The following is a 14,939-nucleotide window of genomic DNA, read 5'->3' as shown; positions in this document are numbered from 1 at the left end:
TTCTCACCACCTTTCCTCTGGCAATTCATGTCTCTGAAGGTCCACTGGTTAGGGTAACAAATATCCCTGTATATCTTCACTTCTTTCTTCTACAAGCCCAGAAGTCCCTCAGTGTTGTTTCGAACTATATTTAAAGAGGAAGAAACTGTAAATGGCAAGTTGGTTGATTCTACGAGCTTGTTGATGTAGCCTTTCTGGTTGGAAATTGGAGATGCGACCTCAGTCGATTTTATGCTTGGAGCGCGATATGCAGAAAAATACAGCAAAAATGACTTTTTTACCCTTTTATTTGACAAAATGTAGTTTTGGCAAGATTTTTTGATTTGAAGGATAGATGACATCAGCAGTGCAGATGATGTCAGCGGGAGTACGGGGCAGATGATGTGGCGAGTGACGCCAGCAAGGGATAGGTGACGTGGTGGAGGACGTGGAGGGTGATGTTAGCGGGTGGGGGGGGTGTTAAGCGGTTTTGCCCGCACTGCTTTTGTGGCTAAGTGGTTTCAGGTAGAGGGCAAGCGATCACAGTGGGAGTGAGATGCGTGGCAGAGTACGGGCGTCAAAACCTCCCTGTCCCCACAAGTTAAACAGTGGCGATGAAGGGGGTTGCGAAATGATCGTCGACTGTTGGATGGTCAGGCCCAGATCGGACAGTGGATGGGCTTTGAACTTGGCAAAGGGTTAAGAAGTGGGGCCGACCTGTTTTTAAATGATTTTAATGGTTTTCGGGTGCATTTTTATTGGTTCGGGGCTTTGGTTATTAATCAACCCAAATGGCTGATTAACTCCATTATTTGCGCGACGGGGAGGGTTTTAACAAGTTTCAGATAAAAATTTTAATCCACGTTTGTACAGTGACTATGGTCGTATTCAACCGGGGGAGGGATATGTAATGATGTGGGTTTTTTAATGTATTTATATACAATACGGGATTGGGTAATAAAGCGAGATTTATATAATATAAAGTTAATAGTTAATATGAAAAAATTTAAATGAAAGCGCTAAGTTATAAACTTAGGCTTAGGATAAAAAAGGGGTTTTGAGGTGATATAATGTATTTTTTTAAGTAAAAATGGGAATTCACTTAGGCAAATGTTTATGAAATGAGATGAGTGATTTTAGTGATATTAAGAGCAGATTCTTAATATTTTAGGGGGGAAATTAGTAAATGATTAGGGAAAAATATGAAGGGGGGTTAGTTATGAAATCTTTCCTCGCTTGAGTTGCTTCAAGTGTAATGTTCATCATTGCACTTGTGATAGAAGTGAAAGTTAACACATTTTTAGAAACACAATCCATCACAAGTGTCATTCTGCAACACCAATCTACCTACCCTGCCTACTTGGCCTAGCATTTTTTCTTCTTTCTTTGGGTGCACTTGGACTAGAAAACCCTCATCAACTTTTCTTTTCTTTGCATGGCAAGCCTACCTAAGTCTACACTTATTACATCCAAGGGCTCAGATTAAACTATTTAGCTCCTTTGCTTCTCTACCTATCTACTTATCTGCCAAGATTAAACAGTTTGGACAAATTTTATTCTCTATCTCTAAAACATGAAATTCAAACATGAACTAGCCAAGATTAAGTTGTTTGGCCATTCACCCATTGTGGTATAAATTAACAAGCTGCACACAATGCTTATTTGTAGAAAATGAAAAAGTAGTGGCATTTTGGACTTGCACACTTTCCTAGTCTATTTTTGTTTGGGATTCATTTCTTTCACTTTTTTGACCATTTTATTCTTTTTACTCTTTGATTTTTCTTTTAGGGTATACCCTCTTTACATTTTTTACATTTTTTGATCTTTTTGATAATATAGAAAACCTTTGCAACAAGGAAAGGGATAAACATATTACAGAGCTCAACAAGTCAATCATGAAGTATGACACCTATTGGTATAGGAGTATAACAAGTTCCATGGAGATTTTTATGGTTTTATGGATTCATTATATTTTTAAATCCATGCCCAATGGTGAAGGCTATTGGTTTGCAAGTTCTCAGCACCTTGCAAGCGAGGCCCTCTCCCCTGTTGGATCCAATCTTGTCACTCACTGCAAAATTTATTTTCAGCTAACCAATGTACAAAAGAACATAAAAAAATTTAGCCATATTTAAAGCCACATTAGTCCTCAAATCTAAATCATACCCTCCCCCAAATGGATAGTGCTCGGAATTATCTTTCCAACGGTATATGTAACTCCTCAAATGGACTTAGGAATCAAAAGTTAGAGCAGATTGAAGTTGCCCTTTTGAAAACCAGAAAACAAGGAGAAAATGAATAAGGGTAAAATCACGAGATCCGCCATATTGACAATCTTGAATATCGACAATCCCACACATAGACGATCTTGCATATTAGCTATCCCATACATCGGTGATCCTCCATATCAAAGGTCCAAGGCATAAGAGCATCAATCAATCGACGCATCACAATCAACGATCAAATAGGTGACAACCTTTTAAAGTTGTGATATCCCATGAAGTTCTAATTGCGATTAAATTCACCGAGATTGAGTCTCGAGTTTCAAAGCATTCGGAAAGTCCAAAGAATCATTTACAAAGGAATTCAATCACAAAACCGGAAGAGGGTGGGCCTTTTCTCTCTCCTCTATGGGGCCACGTGAATGAATAAAAATGGTTTTGACAAGGGACACATGGTAGCTGACGTCACCTTGACATGACAGTACAATGAACACGTGTCATGCTGATCTGGCATTTTTAGGGTCTTATGGGGACATATCCAGGTGACATGTGTCACCATTTATGAAGTGCCACGTGGCAGTAATGACGTCACGCATCGGAGATTGAAAGTTGCAGTGTGTTGTGCCTTGAAAGAAAATCGTTGATTGCAAACCTTTGATTGGGGGGATCCAATGTGGGGGCTAGCCTACAGTTACAAGGAGCGCCAAAGGACCAAGGGTTAAGCAGTAACGGTTATCGGAGTTCGACGATCGGTGAAGTGAAGTGTTGTGCACCAAAGTTAAATCATCGATTGAAAACCTCCAATATAGGGGCTATCCTATGGTTATCGAAAGAGCCCAAGAAACAAGAGTGAAGCAAAAAAGGTGATCAACATTCACTGTTTCATTAGTCTATTAAGTGTGAAGTCCCAATTTTTTGAGCTCCAATATTTGGCTAAGCACTCGGTCATAGCCCTAGTCATATGATGAAAAAGTACTGAAAGGGATCAAAGCAAAAGGGGCCTAAAGAGATTGGAACTCGCTATTTTGCAATGTTTTGTAGTGTTAAGAGCCCATACTGGAGAATCCTCAATATCACACCATGGTTATTTTATGAGGCGTGTTGCACTCTGATAACATGGTACAAATCTTTGAAGGCGTATGGGTCGGAAACTAGAGTATTAAAAAATGTTTTAAAATATGGAACCGATGACCGGACTGATCCACCTAATGAACCGGGTTTCAAACTGGAACCAGTCGAATTGGGACTGGTCAGGTCTAATTGAGCCAATTTTAGAAAAATACATTAAATAATTAATTTTTAATGAAAAAAACTATTTTTAAGAATTAAAACCATGATTCCAAGCCAATAGAGACAAAATATGCAAAGTTTTCTCATTTATATGCCATGTAAAGGTGAATATATCAAAATGGCACTAAGTGAAATACATATTAGTGACAAAATACATACGCGATGAGGCTCTAAATTGCCTATAAAGTCCAAAAACAATGCTACAAGCTATGAGGCCATTGACCTACTACAATTCTACAATGTACACATGATCAATCATTAAATTCATCACCACTACTAGACACATGATCATCATTAGGAGCTACATAGACATCATCTGATTCAGAGTCTGAGGATTCCTCAGCCTGATCTGCAACCTTAGTAATGATGCCACCAATAACAAAAGTAATGGACCTAATGGAAGCACGAGTTTGTCTATCTACACAACTAGTTCCTTCCATTGGTTCTTTTCCTTTCCTTGATGTCGCTACTGATCCTAGTTCTGATGCCGCCACCAAATATGCTTCATCCCCCACTAATTCCATGTCGATATCAAAATGAGCATCAAACACAATATATTTTGTCTCCTGCAACCATTATGATGTCGGATAAATATCGTCCAACACAATGAGATCTAGACCAGGTGTTTTGTTCATCATTTGGTTCCTCCTTAGTCGAAGGTTGCATTGCACGAAGACAAGATTATTTAACCATTTTTGTTCCAAACAATTTCTCGTCTTCGTGTGTATGCACTAAAAAATAAACCAATTGCGCTCACAACCTGAAGCACTGCAAGTTTGGCTTAGGACTCTAATTGCAAAATTTTGCAATTGAGGACACTGGCTGCCAAATGAATCCCACCAATGTGCTGCAAAGAAAAAGACATTAATTAGTAACTTAGTTCATTTCATTACTTAATTACAAATTACAAGTATTTATAGATAATTTGAATTGTAAATTTGTAAACAATTTAACTTGAAAAGAAAAACAAATTAGAAATTGGAATTACTTACCTGGTTGATCCACATCCCTTGCCATCTTTTCCAAGTTTTTGCCAAAGGAACCAGTTTCCATACTAAAAATAGTAATTTATCTATGTATTTCCAATTGGTTTGCATGGCTAGGGACTATGCGCTCCAAGCAATGAATCAATCCATCTCTGACCTCCCCATCCTGCAGATCTCCTAGCTAAGCTTTATAATGATACTTTGGGTTCAAAAAATACCTAGCTGCATGTATAGGATGATGGAGTTGATTGTTCCATCTGTTATCACTGATCTCCCATATACGACCATATTTAGCTAACCTGTCCTTGTAAGCTGCCCATATCTGCTCCTTTTCCTGATCCATAGCCTCATAAATGTAGCCCATGGCCAATTTTTCCCCATCCACCATCCTTAACACCTTAAGAAGGGGCTCAGTAATTTTCACAAGCTCTATAGGCCTTTTCCAGAAATAATTGTCAAACACTTTCTTTTTGCTGTCTTTTCCATCTTGTCTACGAGCCCGCCGAGATTTAATCCAATTATCAGAAGAAAACATTTTTTGCATGTTTTTATGTTGACCATTGAGACATTGCAACGTGAGGAAGTGAGTTGCAAATGTCGTAATTGCAAGCCTAACAAGCTCTTTGCCACCAATGTTTTTCCTCATTAGGTTCAATACCCATGAGTGGTTGTAAATGTATTTTGTAATGCACTTGGCACGCTCTATATTTTTTTACCCACTCCACTTTGCTTATGTCCTCAAGCATGAGGTCTATGCAATGTGCAGCACACGGAGTCCAAAATATGGTCCTATATTTGGACTCAAGCATATTTATAGCAAGAACATAGTTTGAGGCATTATTGATGATGACCTGCACAACATTCTACTCCTCAACTTCCTGAATAATATCATCCAAAAGCTCAAATAGAAGGGTTGCATCCTTCACCTTATCAGATGCATCAACTAATCTAAAAAAAATGGTTCCTTGAGGGCAAGAAATAAGGAAATTAATGATAGTGCAGTTCTTTCCATCGCTCCATCCATCTGACATGATGGAACAACCTATTTTGAGCCATGGATCTTTATACTTAGCCAAATACTCATCAATGGAAGAAATCTCTTTTTCCAAAAGTGCTCCCCTCAAGTTAGGGATACTAGGGCCTTTGAAGCCCTTTGATGCAGCTATAACAGAGTCCCACATAGCTTGGTAATAAGGTGAGCGAGGAACATTAAATGGGATATATGAATCATACCACCACCTAACAATGTATTGATGAGAAGTTTCTTTGCATTGTTTTTTTCAATGTTGATCCAAAGTGGGTTGACCATTTGGCTGGGAGGAAGTGGGATTAGAGGAGGCAATGTTGGCAGGGGATGAGAAATAACTTTGGATGTTTGTTCTCTTTGTTCCTTTTGATAGTTGGCCAAAAGAAGGATGAACATAGAGAAAGGGGTCATTGGTGGAAGGGATAGAAGAGGAGTCTTGAATCTCACAATCATCATACCCACTCTCTTTCATGGCTTCTAATAATTCCCTCTTCTTGGCAATTTCATCTTGGATGGCCTTCTCCCTAGCTTTATCCTAATGAAACTTTTCAATCTTGGAAATGTATTCTTCCCTAATAAGACCTAACACTGCATTTGGCGCATCACATGGATTTACTTGGCCTCTTACCCCGGCCAAGTGTTGTTTCAACCTAAGAATACGCCCACCTCCAATAGGTTTATGGCATAATTTGCATATCATTTTTCCATCAATCATATCACAATGAGCCCATGCACTGTCCTTTCCTTTTGGAGCCATGTTTGCTTGAAATAATTACAATTTGCAAAGAAATATGCCATTTAAAAAAAAAAATTGCAACTAAGAAACATGTAAAACCAAAGCTAAATTTAGGAAAACAAATGCACATGTAGCTTAGAAAATTTGATAGCATAGATGATAGAATTTAGAAGTTTATAACACAAAAAAATTTAATACATGGACAACAGTCAAATGAGGAATTTTCAAGTGAAAATCCTTACCTGGAAATGCAAACTAGCTTCCTTAGCCTCCTCTTGAAGATGCCAACTCCACTGACAGCTCCAAACTATCTCCAAAATAGCTCCATATCCAACTCCAAGCCTCTAAGATGACTACTCTAGAAAAAACTCAACACTCTCCAAGCTCCCAAGCAAACTCACAAATACTCCAAATGAGACGTGTGAGACAAATTGGAGGGAGAAGGGTCTTTTAAAGGCTTGGAAAAGGTGTTTTTGGAGGGAAAGGGCCCTTACTTTCCCTCCAAAACACCCTAATCACCTTGGAAAAGTCGTTGTGTGGGTCCTTTGTGATCGTGGAAGCTAACCGACCGGTTTAGGATGGAACTGGTCGGTTTGACCACAAACAGGTTGTTTCCATCCTAAACTGGCCGACTAGGACTGGTTAGGGCAAAAAAATGGTGAAATTATGGGTCAAATCAAGTTTCTCAGCCGGTTTGATCCGGTGAGCTTGCTAACCAGCTAGTTTGACTGGTTATCGGTTCAAACCGACCGATTTTTAAAACACTGGTATTAAATGAAGGCATGGAGTGGTGGTAAATTAGTATGGGGCTCAGGAAAGACTTAATGCCTCAACATGGAGCTCCACTAAGTCATACAATGCAGGACTGCCAGATCGATCTCTGCTTCCACTCCGTGACAAGCCAACACAGTTGATCGCTACCAAATCTAGAGAGTGGTGAAGCCAGAGAGTTAAGGTGAAAGCGACATGCGGACTGGCTAGATCATTGAGGCAGAGATGTGACCTGAGTAGAGGCCATAACAGGGGTGTGTGGGATATATTTTCCTCCCAGCATCATTTTCTTTTTCTTTTTCTTATTATTCTATAATTTCTATATTTTATAGAACGAAATTAAATCTGAATCAAATCATTTTGGGCAACAACCTTCACATGCCGAGATAGCTGGAGCTCAAGTTGTGATATTTTGTAATTATTTTCCAAAGCTTCCCCTCTCCTTATAAATAGAGGGAAGAAAGACTTAATACATGTTTCAGAATTCTACACCCACAGTGGTCCAAATTCTGTGATTCCACTTTGGTTCTAATTGCCTGTTCATGAGGGACTCGAGCGATGTATGGCTAAATGTAATGGATTGGTATATTGGACTCATTTTGAGATTAATGAAACTCTTTCGTGATTCCAATAATGGTTGTAAGGAGTATGTTTTTCCCTCTGTAAATCTCATTTCATGTATGTTTCTCTTCTACTGAAATTGTGTAATGAAACTGTCGGTCTCATTCTCTCATGGCTATACATATGCTGCTAAGTAGTAAAAGTGCCTCTGTTATTTAAAGATTTACTTATGTAATTTTAAGAGCACAAATTTACATACGCTGATTAGTGATAAGTGTATCCATGAGCTATACAACATGAATCCTTAGTTCACACTTTGCAATTCCTGTCATTCCATCTCTTCTACTTTCCATCCTTCTGCTGAAACATTGTTGCTTGGTATTTTGCCTTGTTTACAACCGTATACATCTATTTCCTTCATTTCTCTCCTCCTCTTCACCTTTACTACAACTTCAATACTAAGCTGCTCATTGTTGTGTGTCGGCCATCAGAACAAGACATTCCTCTTTGAGATCAACCCGATTCACCCCCTGTATTTGGATCCATGTATTTGCTTGAGTTCATCTTGATGAAAGACTATTGAACCAAACCCCCCTTTATTATCTTTCCAAACTACGTGGCAATTGGAGTGCAATAGAAACCCCTCATTGATAATCTTCCATGCACTCCTCTATCTAAGATGTCCTAGGCACTAGTCTACAATCAACCCAGAGACTATCTCTAATAGGCTTTTTATATGTCCTAAATCACTTGTGCTACAGGTGCTAGAAAAAGCGATAACAGGTACAAAAATTTATTTTAAAGACTTATAGTCTGCAAGATACATATCTGAAAATGTAAACTTTAATGAGATGTAAAAGTTTTTTGATATCAATAAAAATCTAATGACAAATTTTTAAAAAAACCTTACCATCTCAACCACCATTGTTAAAAAAACAAATCTAACCAAGAAAATGGATATAAAATAATATAAATGTTTAACCCCATTGGAGTGTTCTTTACCTTATTTATATGAATTGAATTGTATAATCATTTATAAATATATTATAAAGAAAATAAGTATTCATATGCCCTCTAGAGCATAGTTAATGTACTATGATGTTTTTGTCAGCGTCTTTGTTTTATTCTCTAATGAGTATTTACGACAATGACAAATCCACATTGAATTGTATAATCATTTATAAATATATTATAAAGAAAATAAGTATGCATATGCCTTCTAGAGCATAGTTAATGTACGATGATGTTTTTGTCAGCATCTTTGTTTTATTCTAAAGAAAATGTACTATGATGTTTTTGTCAGCATCTTTGTTTTATTCTAAAGAAAATAAGTATTCATATGCCCTCTAGAGCATAGTTAATGTACTATGATGTTTTTGTCAGCATCTATGTTTTATTCTCTGATGAGTATTTACGATAATGACACATCCACCAAATAATTATTAACAATAAGATGTTAGTTATATATATATATATATTTCAAGATTATAACATACTTTATATATATATTTCAAAATTACAAAATAGCAAGCCTCGAACGTAAATTTTATAACTATTTTATAGAGTTCCATGGATCACAATTACAAATTTAGCTTCGGATGTTGAGATTCCAATTTCCCACGATTCTTCTCACTTTTTATCTTTACAATTGGAATAGCATCACGTAAAAGCTTGGTGTTTTACGCGTGTCACAACTCCTCCCATGGAAGAAAGCATTTCGTACAATATGTCGAGAATCGTCATCGTCTCTCTCCCTACTTTCTGCGTGCCATAGTTTATGCTTCGCAGCCATCATCTATTAAGAACGAATAATTTCTGCTCGCAAAATGGCCTTCTCATTTATTCCCACTGTCGATTCCAATGATATATATATAGGAGGTGGAAGTGTTTTAACTCTGCTATAGGGTTGTTTCAGTTTAAGGAGGTCGAGGAGTTGCCCAGAAAGTTATGGAAATTCCTGTTATATTTAGAGAAAATCTTGTAAGGATTTTTGTAAATCTTAGTTATAGTTGTTAAATTTGAAAATTTTAGTTGTTTTAGACATTTTTGATGGTGGTGAATCTATTTCTATTATTGAAAACACGATTCAAACACTGACTCTACAAGATTTGTTAATATTTTTTTGCCCAAATTCCAACCACTTTTAGCTTTCTGAGCAATTCCTCCCTCTTAGCTCATTCCTCAGTATGATATGATATTAAAACGACGTTCTGCGCTGAAAAGGGCAGCCATCTGGCCTTGCCTGGTATACATGAAAAGTGTTGCAGGGAGATGTAAAGTGGGTTACTCAGCCAAGAATGACTTGCCCGCGTAACGTGACCCACTGATTCGTAGAATGACCACCAATTGAGATTACTAAGTTCGGTTAAGTTCGTTTAATGTGGGCAAGTCATGGCTTGGTGCAGCATCCCGCTCTACATACATGGTTCCGGAGCAAAAAATCGCAGGGCAAAAAGAGGCAGGGCAATGTGGGATCAGTTCATTGTGTAGGTATATATGTTTTACAGTTCAGTTTTATTTGAATCAATCGAAAAGATTAAATTTTTTTTAAAAGAAATTATTTTTGTAGCGTAAAATATAACATGTAATTTTTCATTGTTTAAATTGTATTTTTAAATATTATATAGATTAGATGAGGTTAAATATTTGCTTGTACATTTTTTACTTCAGATTAGTTTATATGAAATTATATTATGTCATATGTAAAATCAAATAAACATGTATAAAATATTCATTTTTTAAGAAGAGTTTTGGGCGAAAATCACATCATAATTCATTTGGCAGTTTTCGAATCAAATATAGCGGTTACTAGTCAAATTTAGCCGTTGGAAGATCTACTCTCTTTATTTATCCTACAGCCATGATCTTGTTCTTCAACTTGTCTTGACGATGAACCACACTTGTTAGTTCCAAACACGACAAATAAATTATGATGTGATTTTTGCCAAAAACTCTTCTCAAAAATTTGATATGAAACAAAAACAAAACTTAAATTCAACAATATTCATTTTTGTGTTTTTATTATAGTTGATATTAATTTTTAATTTACATAATATTATTTTTATTAAAAAAAACCTATCAACTCCACTATAAACACTATCATATCATATTAAAGTGTGAAATAAACACCTGGACTTAATAAATATTATATATTTTGAAAAAATAAGGATTCCTCCTGTTTACTTTTGGAGCGGTTGCAAACTTCAGTTTTTTCTGTACATTTGGTTTTCCTTTGAGTTATATGATCCATTATATTCCTCCCGTGTATATTTTGAAAAACTAGGGATTCCTCCTATTTAGTTTTGGAGCGGATGCAAATTTCCGTTTTTCTCTACTGTATTGGATTGGATTTAAATTTGGTTTACCTTCAGTTATTTGCTCCGTTGGAAGAAAATACTTTCAATTGTGTTGGCACCTAAATTTGGAGTCAAGCTGACAAAACAATGGTACTAGAAAAGTATGAATTTACGTGCCCTCTGTATAGATATAATCAGAACATAGTTTTGTTCACTGTTATCATGAATCATTTTTAGTTCGGGATATTTGAAATGTAAGTTGGATTAGTTTTAAAATTATCATAGTATTTAAAAATAATAGTTTAGCAGTCAAATTTATGTAAAATGAAACATTAGGTTTATATAGTAATTTAATATTTAGATTAGTATGATTTATTTATTTATTTTAGTAGAGAAATCAGTAATTGGGTTGGCATCATATTTTTAATATGGGATAGTTTAGGCTATTACCACTATATCTTTATCTCTATCACTTATGCTTACCACAGTTTGAATTTTAGATCTCTTAATATGAAGTATTACAATACTTCAGATCATGTGATTTCTAATTAAATTGTTTACCAAGACAAATTAATATGAATTTTAAAATTATATTATTAGATGAGTAATATATAATAGATTTATTTTATAATTAAAGTAAAAAATGTTATTTTTAATTTTATGAGAAAGAATTTTAGGGGTAAATCACATGATAATACATTTGTCGATACGTTTCGAACCAACGAGTGTGGTTCATCCTCAAGACAAGTTGATGAACCACACTGGTTGGTTCCAAAAGCATCGACAAAACTTGATATAGATTAGAGAAACCTCGATTCAACTATTTTTAATCATAAAATATATTAATTATAAAAATATATTATTTTAAATTAAACATTATTAATAATATTTAATCATCATCTATAAAACAAATTAATAACAAATATATTTATTATATATTATATTTAATTATTAGTATCATTTTTCCTTAATTAAAAATAATGATAATATTGAGAAAGATAACCGCGATTCCACCTCTAATTTAAACTTAGCTCAATTGACTACATATATTTTATTTTATGTTTTGTGATACAAATAATTTTTATTAGTTAAAATTTATTATTTATTAAATTAAATTTTTTATACATATTTATTAATTAATATTTATAATATCCCTTGAATATATAAAACTTTAATATAGACCATTTTTTTTATTTAAATTTTAATATTTATTTATTGAATTTTGAAAAATATATTTTCTTCGTCTTTTAATTTATGATGTTGGATTTTTTTTGGAATAATCATTTGACGATTTGTTATATGATGATGATGATGGTTGTTAACGTCCACTGAGACCAAAAAATGATCTATCAGACCTAAAAAGACAAATTATTTATTTATTTTGATTTAAGATTTTATTCCGATGCTCAAAAAGCTTGGAGAGAAGCCTCCCAAGTTCACTATAATTTTGGCATTGTAAAAGGCTAGAAAGGTCAGTATTGTAACAAAGGTTGTGAAATTGAGATCTAATGTGGTTGTATGCAGGGCACTCTAAGAGGAAGTGGTTTTCATCCTCGATGCTCTTATTCTCACAAATATGGCAGAGCCTTTCCATCCATGGCGTTTTAGGAACTACCCAGCGGCCAGTCTCACTATGGAGCTCATGAGAATTCATTCTAATCTTTGCTATATTAATTTTCTTTTTTAAGCTAGTTAGAATAGAGAGATACTTTTGATCTTCAAGGGTGGGGTTGATGACCTTCTTATAATAACTTAATTTTCTTTTAGACGCTAAATCTTTCTCACACCACAATTTTTCTTTGAACTTAGAAGTAACAATATCTTTAATGTTATTTATGTTTTGCAAAGCATCATTCTCATTGATCTCCCAATAGTTTAACCAGGCCCTTGTGTCCTTATGCCATCCTCGGTTAAGCCTTAGGTGATTTTGGCTGGAATTTAAAGCTAGCTTAGGAAGTCTATGATTGTCTATGTTATTGAGCTTGTGCTTGTACATCAGAAACCTGAGCATAGCTAGGCTCTCAATAGAAGAAATACCTGCTTCTATAAGGAGAATAGGATAGGGTGTATTACTTTTAATTTTCAGGTTATAAGTTATAAAACGCTTCTGGATTTGCTCAATCTTCCTCCATGATTCTCTGGAGATGCTGCAGCCCCAAACTTCACAGCCATATAAGATAACAGGAGTGACTAAAGTTTCAAAGAGGAACTTATTTTTATCCCACATTACGAGGTTTGCTGTTTTACAATTATTTTCAAGACCAAAATAAGCTTTCCATCCCCCATTGATCCTTTTCTCAATGCTATGGTTCCAGTTGAGCTTGTGATGGATATCAATTCCTAGGTACTTGTAAGAATACACTTCCTCCAAGTTATTATTGTCATACGTAAAATTAGCGCAAGTGTCCTTTTTAGATTTGATAATCATAACTTTTGTTTTGTCTGTGTTAACAGTCATACCCATGGTAGAGCAGAAATCCTTAAGAAGCTTGAGTTGCTTATCAAGATTAGAAGGGCACCTTGCCAGAAGAACAATATCGTCAGCATAGAGAAGAAGGATAATGACTATCCCAGCTAAGATTGTGCCACCACATCCTACTTCTTCTAAATAACCTTCAAGCTTATCGATGTAAATGCCAAATAGAGTAGGGGAGAGGGGGCAACCTTGTTTAACTCCGATGTTACACTTAATATCTTTTGACCACCCCTCATTGTTCTTTAGCTTGGCAATTACATTCTCGTATAGCCTTATAGCAGCAGCTCTTAACTCAAGAGGAACCTTTAGCTCTTCTAACCTATTCCAAAGGTTGTATCTAGGAACCGTATCGAAAGCCTTTCTAAAGTCTACAAAGCAGCAGAATAAATTGGATTTATCATTACGACATTCCTCCGCAATGATCCTTAGCGTAACAAGGTGGTCTGTTGTTGAGTGATGCCTTCTGAAACCTGCTTGGCCTTTAGCCCGCTTATCTTCACTTTCAAGCCATATATATAATTTGAAAAAAAAATCACTTGACGAATTGTTTTATATATATAATTTGAAAAAAAAACGTGTTGGATAAGCATGTTCTTAGAATAATTATTATCTATAAATTATTTTTACGGCCATGTCTTGACAAGTGTTAATATAACTGAGTATGATTATTAATATAAAAGAATACAAACTTTATAATAAAAATTTTAAAATATTATTAATGTTTATTTATATAGAAGTAACTTTTTTGTTTGCGGCTAAAACATTTTTACAGAATTATAAATAATATGGAGGAAATTAAAAAGTGTTCGATAGTTTATAATTTTAAAATCAAAGAAAATACATTTCATTTTGCTTTTTTCATAAAGTATGTATTTGTTATATAAAAAAGAGAAAATGAATAACTTTGATGTTTAGTTAGCTTAAATCTTGATGTCTTTTGTCATGAGCTATATATTTTTTTTTTTTTTTGTGCATTATTACGGTTTTTAATTGGTAAATAATTTTTATTATAATATTATGATTTATTTATATTATATGTTTAAAAAATCATAAGTCATTTTATTTTTATATGATATTTTTTTATGGAAGGTTAAATTTTGTTATCTATTTAGTAATTATTAATAATTAAATTAAAATTCTAAAAAGCCATATTCCAAAATAAACATAGCTACTAGCATGACTGATTTATATTTTAATTGATAATGATTATACCATCTTTATAAATTAAAATATAATTTAATTATACTAATAAATATATTTATTTTGGAATAAGACTTGTTTAATTTTAAATTAATTATCAATAATTATTAATTTGATGATAGACCTTTTATCTAAATAAATTTTTTAATATATTTTTAATAATAATCTTAAACTAAAAATAGAAATTTATCTCTAAAATAATTATATCATTTATGTAGATAATATTTATTATATAATATTTAAAAAACTAAATTAAATTTTAAAACTATAAAGTCCAATGATGGTCGCAAATATAAATATAAATAAAAATAAAAAACCTAGGTCAGTGCCGACTAATATCGTAATCAATGTCCATTGAAGAATACCGTCGATGCCTTTCATGCGCTCATTCTCTT

The sequence above is a fragment of the Pinus tabuliformis genome, chromosome J, assembly GCF_031772625.1.
Source record: "Pinus tabuliformis cultivar Carrire ecotype Pingquan chromosome J, CPIR1, whole genome shotgun sequence".
Lineage (NCBI taxonomy): Eukaryota > Viridiplantae > Streptophyta > Pinopsida > Pinales > Pinaceae > Pinus > Pinus tabuliformis.
This window is presented reverse-complemented; position numbering follows the sequence as displayed.